This window comes from Alligator sinensis, unplaced genomic scaffold (assembly GCF_000455745.1).
Source record: "Alligator sinensis unplaced genomic scaffold, ASM45574v1 scaffold109_1, whole genome shotgun sequence".
Lineage (NCBI taxonomy): Eukaryota > Metazoa > Chordata > Crocodylia > Alligatoridae > Alligator > Alligator sinensis.
In genome coordinates, this window is record NW_005841852.1 from 926,479 (window position 1) to 934,293 (window position 7,815).

Here is a 7,815-nt window from a genome sequence, read left to right on the forward strand (position 1 = left end):
ATGTTACGGATTTTACCCTGGCCTTAGAGGACAGTATTATATGCTTGCCTATATCTATTGTATTTAATACACATTAACATCTAGACCACGTGTCAGAGCACACTTTGTTTTCTATTTCTGCCATGAAAGTTTGTTTTCTAAGCCTTGGAAAGAATACTCTTGAGTCACATATGTCACACACCCTTAGATGAGTTTAAATATCTCAGCTTTATTTGTAAATGTATTTTTTCAGATCACCACAGTCTTTTAAGCCACAGTCACAGAGATGTCAAAACAATGCTAGCTACCATAATGTGCATGTAGGCACCCATCTTTGTAGTATCTGGGTGCAATTTACACTAGAGATTTTCATAGACATTATACATTAGGGCTGGAAGGGACCTCGGAAGATCATCGAGTCCAGCCCCCTGCCTGAGGGGCAGGAAGTCAGCTGGGGTCATAGGATCCCAACAAGATAAGCATCCAAATTTCTCGTGAAGGCGTTCAATGTAGGTGCTTGAACCACCTCTGATGGCAGGCTATTTCAGACCTTGGAGGCTCGGACAGTGAAGAAATTCTTCTTTATGTCCAGCCTGAAATGGTCTTGCTGAACTTTATAACCGTTTGACCTTGTCATCCCTTGGGGCTCTCTGGTGAACAATCGTCCCCCCAGATCCTGGTGAACAGCCCGATAAACTTATAGGTGGCCATCAGATCACCCCTGAGCCTGAACTTTTCCAGGCTGAAGAGTCCCATAGCTCTCAGCCTGTTGTCATAATGTCTGTTTTCCTGACCTCTGATAATGCGCATGGCTCTTCTCTGGACTCTCTCAAGCTTCTCCACATCCTTTTTGTATTATGGAGCCCAAAACTGGACACAGTACTCCAGCTGCAGCCTCACCAAGGCCAAGTACAATGGGAGAATGATGTCCTGGGATCTACTTGAGAAGCATCTATGCATGCAAGCCAGCGTTGTGCTCACTTTACTAGCTGCAGCATCACATTGAAGGCTCATGTTCATCTTGTGGTCAATCATGACCCCCAAGTCCCCTTCATCTGTAGTGCTAGCCAATGTAGCACTGCTGAGCCTATAAGGATGCTGCAGGTTTTTCTTCCCAAGGTGGAGAACCTTGCATTTTTTAGTGTTAAACACCATCAGGTTCTCGTCCGCCCATTTCCTGAGCCTGTCAAGGTCAGCCTGGATTGCCCTCCTGTCCTCAGGTGTGGATGCTTTACCCCAGAGTTTGGTATCATCAGCGAACTTGGCCAGTCTGCTTCTGACTCCAATGTCCATATCATTAATGAAGATGTTGAACAATATGGGTCCAAGGATAGAGCCTTGGGGGACCCCTCTGGTCACAGGGCACCATGACGATTGACTTCTGTCAACCACTACCCTCTGGGTCTGACCACTGAGCCAATTTCCCAGCCAGCGTCAACCAGGTCAACTCGGGCCCGGCCAGGTGGCTTCTCCAGCATGTCAACCTGGGCATTGGACCGGTAGGCCTGCCGGGCATCCGGTCAACCAGGGCCAGGGCAGGCGGCTTCTCTGGCACCATGTCAATTTAAAAGCCAATGCTTACACTAATAACAAGAAAAAACACCACAGTCACAAAGTGCTGCTATTTTAAGCAATAATCCCCCCCAAAAAACAAAACCTAAACACCCCATGCTTCTATCCTCAAAGCTACACACCCCTTTGTGGACAGCATGAAAACAAGAACTATTAATTAATAAAAATACTTGGCATTACAATATCCAAGGATGGTTTAGGCTTAGATCTAGTAGGTATGTCCACACAAGATGTTTACTGCACAGTTGAGTCATTAACTGCACAATAAATGTCTTTGTGTCTACATATGTGCCCCTATTAGGTTACACAAAACTAATAAACTCCACAGCAGGATAATACTTGTAAATACAAGTATACTCTGCTGCAGTTTTTTTTTTGTGCACAGCAGCGCACGTATAGATGCTGCCCCAGCTGGCTGGGGCACAGGGTGCTTCAACACAGGGCTAGCTGTGGGGTAGCCCCTGCTCTGAAGCACCCTCAAGCCCCAGCCAGTTGCTCTGCAGCATATGGAGCCTGACTGGAGTAGCCAGCCAGGCTCCATGTGCTGTGGAGGGGTTGGCTGAGGCACAAGGGTTTTTCCCCACACTAAAGCACATCTGTGCCTCAGCCAACCCCTCTGCAGCACATGGAGCCTGGTTGGAGCAGACCTGGGCTGGCAGCCTGACCCCTTGGATCCCCTGCCAGCCTGGGCTGCTCCAGTCAGGCTCTACGTGCTGTGCATGAATAAACTCTGGAGCAATATGCACTGGAGTTTTTTGCTCCTGGGCTCACATTCAAATGGTGTGGCTGGGAGCAAAAAACTCCGGAGCAATAAGCTCCGGAGCTTATTTGTGTGTATTATCTGCATGTGTAGATGTGCCCAGTCTGTACTATTTAGCGTTGCGGCTAAAACATGGAGTATGTTCACACCCATGTGTTCTGCCCCTGTAGATAACCCTCCTTTCTGGTGATAGTATACCGGATCTGCCAAGCCGAGCAAGGCAACTGGCAGACAGACGAAGAGAAATGTGGATGGTAGTCTTGACTCCTGCTGTGGTCTCTTCATCGGCTGGTTTCTTAGTGGTTATTCTAGTGGCAGAGCCTGTCAGAACCATATGGATGTGTATGGACTCGGGTGGCTGAGTAATAGCATTAGGGAGCTGCTACTCGCCAGCAGAAACAGAACTATCAGCAAAGAGGCATATAAGTATAGACAACGCCTTAAATGCATTTCTGATGGGAATGTATTCCAGTGGTAAGAACCTGAGGCATGCACCATTTCTTTGCCCCTAGGTTTTTCAAGACTAAATAGAATTTTTTTTTGCTAAGATTAGCTGTTTCTTGGTCATTAGGAACAGGAATTGTAGAAAACCACTGCCATAATCAAAGGGATTTCTTTATACATGGATCTGACAATTCTTAGTAAACCACAATGATAAAAAAAAGCTATCCCGTGAACTTGCTGGCCCCAGTGTTTTACCACACTCCTGCCAGACGACAGGAGGAGCTAGGCTTTTAGAAAAGCAAATGATATACCTAGAACAGTGGTGACCAACACATTTGGGTGCTACAGGACAGATGAGTGGCATGCAGTCGATCCATGGTTCCATTCCAGTGCATGGAGCTTCATCATCTGGCCTGTGAGGCTTCCCATAGGTCTGGAAATTTGGCAGCAGAGTGAAGAACAGCAGTGTTAATTGCCACAGTTCCAGGAGCTGTGACAAAGCATCTACCGCTCTCCCACCACCAAATTTCCAGACTTGCAGGCCAGCTGACATGACTCCACAGGGCTCATGGACCATATCTTGATCATCCCTGACCTGGAGGACTACATTTTCAGATGACTACAAGCTGGGATTTCCATTTCCTCACTTCTTCCCTCAAGAAAATCCCTTCCTTCTTGCATCATTCAGTGAAGTTTTCTGCTTTGTGAGACAGCAGAGCAGCTTAGTTCTTTCATGTTCAAACTCCAAAGCTGGATCCGCACTGGTATAAATGGGTGCAGCTTCAAAGAAGTCAGTAAGCTGTGCCCACTTTCACCAGCAGGTTCTTGTATTCACTTGAATATTCTCTGTCCTCCCCTAAACACTGTAAAAAGGGACCAGGCACAGTAATTAACCAATTGTCTGTCTTCACTTTATTAGCACAAAGGGTAATTACAGCAGCCATAGTTAATTAATAGTATCTCCCTCTGACTGAGAAATAGGTCCCAGGCAACCTCTTTTCACAAGGGAAAAGTCTGTGCATCCCAGAGATTTCGCATTGGTTTGCAGATGCATTGTAAACGTATTCTCAGCTAGGTATTCAAATATGAAGGAGTATTTATCTAAAAGGATGCACATTATGCTCAAAGTGCATTCTTTTTCCACCCCAATCCTATGTTTAGGCATATATTTAATTCAAGCATGTGAGCAGTCCTTTTGAGATGAAGAGGGCTGCTTATGTATAATAAGTTAAGCTTGTGTGCCAGTGTATGCAGCATAGGGCTACAGCAAGGTCCTTAAACAGGAGTCCCTGACAAAGGAGCAAGTCAACCTTATTTAATGATAATTCTTACTAAATAATATAAATATTTCTACTGAAATACCACCTGAGTCTCCTTCTCAAGAAGTTAACCTGATAGGAGACTTAAGTAAGTTTAGAACATGAGCTTTGGCCAGACAATACATTATATTGTAGGGTCAGGGAGAAAGACTTCAAAATGCACTTCAGAGCTGGTGGGCAGAAAAGCCATCTCTACAGCTAGCCAGTACTTTGGCCTCCCAAATAAATTAATTAGGGCACATGTTTACCCAGGTGAGTTGTTGTCTTGATTCCCCTGTACACAAGGATGACATAGTGGGGCATTTGAGTCAAGTGTAGCGGGGTGCAGATAATTGTGCAGGCTTGAGCATAGTAAGAGTATTTTGTCTCACAACTTGCAGCATTGCTTAATGTATGGTGTGATCTGCTACTATTATGAATAACAGCTTTTGACAGAGAAGTCAAGGGTACTGGGTTTATTTTGTGAATCATGTGTAGGTGTTTCTACACCTAATGGTACTAATTCTGTGCAGCATGCTTTAAAGGATTTCACAGCACCCTGTTCAATAATTACTAGAGGTGCACTGAGACATCAGTCTGATATAGGATCGGCACCGATATAAAGAAAATTGTGTGTGTTGGAAAAGGCTTTATGTGGCTGATAATTTGGCTGATAAATGTCCATGCATGTGCACAGCATGCAGGCAGCAAGGAGCAGAGCCCAGCAGCTTGGAGAGCTGTGTGTAGTTGGTAAGTCTGTTGGGGTGGGAGGGGAGGGGTGTTCTGGGGTGTGCCCCCTGGATTCATGGGGGGTGGGGGGAGGGTGCAGCTGTAGGCTGGGGCTGCAGCAGCACTGGGCTTTTTCTGGCAGGGGCTGGGCTGGGCTGCACTTGGGGCAGGCGCCAGCGGCGCTGGGAGGGTTTTATATGGGGGCTACAGCAAAATTTGGGGTGGCTGTAGACCTCCTCTATCCCCCTCCCAGCACTGCCACCACCTGCCCCAAGTGCAGCCTACCCCAGTCGCCTCTGGGAAGAGCCCGTGCTGCCCAAGCCCCAGCCTGCAACTGCAGCCCGCCCTGCCCCGCAGAGATCCTGGGGGACATGCCCTCACCGCCTCGTGCCCTCCCATGCGCACAGCGGCAGGAGCCACCCCTGTGTACCCCGGATGAGCCACAGCTTCATCCCATGCTCTGCCCTGGCTGGCCCCACTTCCTCCCTCACTTCCTGCCCCACTTCCTCCCTCACCACAGGGGCCTTGATCTGCTCCCCGTGCCCCTTCCCTCCCCTCCCCTCTCCTCTCTCTTTCCACCATAACAGCTGCGTCGGAAATTGGATTGGTATTGGCCAATATGCCTCCTTAAAAATTGGCTATTGGTACCAGCCCCCAAAATGTCTATTGGTGCACCTCTAATAATTACTGACGTGGGCCCTTGTTAACTGAGCACTATCTAGAGCCAGTTGTCATAACCCAAAGGTATGATTTTGTGTGTGCTTCGGCACTAGAATTATACCCGCTAAATTGCAGCTTCGTTGCACGGTGGAGTTTTCTGCTGCAGAGGAGAACCCCGGTGCAAGGGAGAATTTCCCGCCAATTTGTAGCTTTATTTGCAGGGTGCATTGCTCAAGTTGCAAGAGAAATGCACGGTGCAAAGGAGTTCCCGCCACCCGCATACAAATTTGTTCCCCGCTATTGGCTAGTTAGCCATATAAGAGGCTTGAGCGGTTTCCGCCCAAGCTAAAGAGAACTCCACATCCATCTCGTGGGGACTCTGGGTACACGGCAGGGTAATAGAAACCCTGTGTGAGATTCAGAGGGGTTTGGCAACCTGATCCATCGCCCACCTCTTTCTGTCTTCGAGCGATAATTTTTATAAGACGTATCTACGAAGTTTCTATTTCGGTGGCGCGCTTGTCCAGGGCATCCGGAGCTCTGTTTCCGTGGAGCCTAGCAAACTCCACGTGGTCGTTCGTGTTGTTTTGTCTGTAACCGCAACTCAAGCAAGTTTTCCAGCCTGCACCGCAACCATCTCCGGTGTAAGTAAACAATCTTTCAATCTACCATTACGAGTCCGTGCCTAATTCTAGCGTGTCGCCCGTTCTCTCCGACCCCGCGTGCCCGGGCTGCTGGCCACAGCCCGCGCAGAGCACAAAAAGGGGCCTGGCTCGCGCCCGGCCCGCACATTAGTATGTCAGTGTAGAACAATTCTGGTAGCTTCTACATCAAGTAGTTCTGGTCCCCTTATTAATGTTTATATATCCTCCCTAGCGCTGACTTTTTCAGTACTTCTAACTTTGTATGTCTCCCTTCCAGCTTTGTATTTTTTTCTGTTTACAGTAACAGTAAAAGAGAAGCACTTCCCTGCTATATTTGCTGAACAGAGAATTATTTTTGACAGACAAAACTTTATACTAATGAGGGTACAAAATCACTCAAACTATAAAATAATACCAAAGTATAAGTTAAATTAAGAAACCACTTTCAACAGTAATATGACAGGAAACCAGCTTTATATAGAACAGTAATATTGTTTTACAACACTGCTCTATTGACACCTTGATATATTCACTTCTTTTTTGTCCAGTAGTAAGTGAAGGCACTATGCTCTGGTGGAGGAATGTTTCAAGATCTGCCTCAGATACCTCTTTATATAACTGCAATGCGAGCGCCTCTCCTTCTGTGCAACAGAATTATGTAGAACTCCCACATACACCACACCCATATGTATGCTCAGTTTCCTTCAGGCATTAATAGGGCAAAAGTTTTTTTCTTTTTCTTTCTCTGGCCTGAGGTAAGCAAAGTGGGTGTTGTAGTTTGGTTTGTGTGGTTACATGTAGCTCATTCTGCTAATTGTTATTTTGACACAGTATTCAGCCAGGAATGTCTTTCATCTTATCTGAGTTTTCTTCTCTTCCCCAATTAAATGTATTTTTAAAGTGGAAATGCTGTTGTGAGATTCTGTGCGTTTTATTCCCTTTTAAGAACTTCAGATCAAATGAGTAAAACTGGGTTATTTCTGTCTTGTGTGACAACAGCCCTGATATATATATTTTATCCTCCATTCAGTTCTATTTATGTAGTCCCGTTACTTTTCATGTATTAGTGTAAGCGTAACTGATAAACACTTCTCTTGGTACAAAAGAAAAATAAAATCTAGGCCATTTTCCTCAGCTCTTCTGGTTCTCCAGGCCTTTAGAGGGGGTGGAGGCAGGGTAAAAATTAGCAAAAATTTAAATTCATCATTTGGTTGAGATGCCCTGACTGATATGCCTGCAGAGCAGATCTACTGACCAGGGAAGTGTTTTCCCTTTAGAATAAAACTATGCCCCCCAAAACGACCTCATGCCTACAAGTCCTGCAGGCTCCTCTGTCCGGCTTCCTCTGCAATGAGGTAGCTTAGACCTCTTCTCTATCTTCTTGCTGCAGCCGAAGGTCTGCTGTGCACAAGGAGTGAGAGCCATATCCTGCGGTTGTTCAGATGCTTTTAATTTTACAGCTACGCTGGTCCTTCACCTTGAAGCGGGACAGAAACCAGCTGGACCAGGAGCAGCCCAGGACCCACAAGCCCGCGCCAGGGCTATCAGCGTCTCCCCATGAAAAGCAAACTAATGAACATCACGTGACGCCGAGCGCTCTCAGCCGCCCTCGCCTGCTCTCCCATTTGTGGACAGCGAGCAGCCCGCAACCCCCAGCATCCATCAGGCACCCGCCAGGGACCACAACTCCCATTATGCACTGCAACGCCCCAGTGGGCGGGTCCGCTCT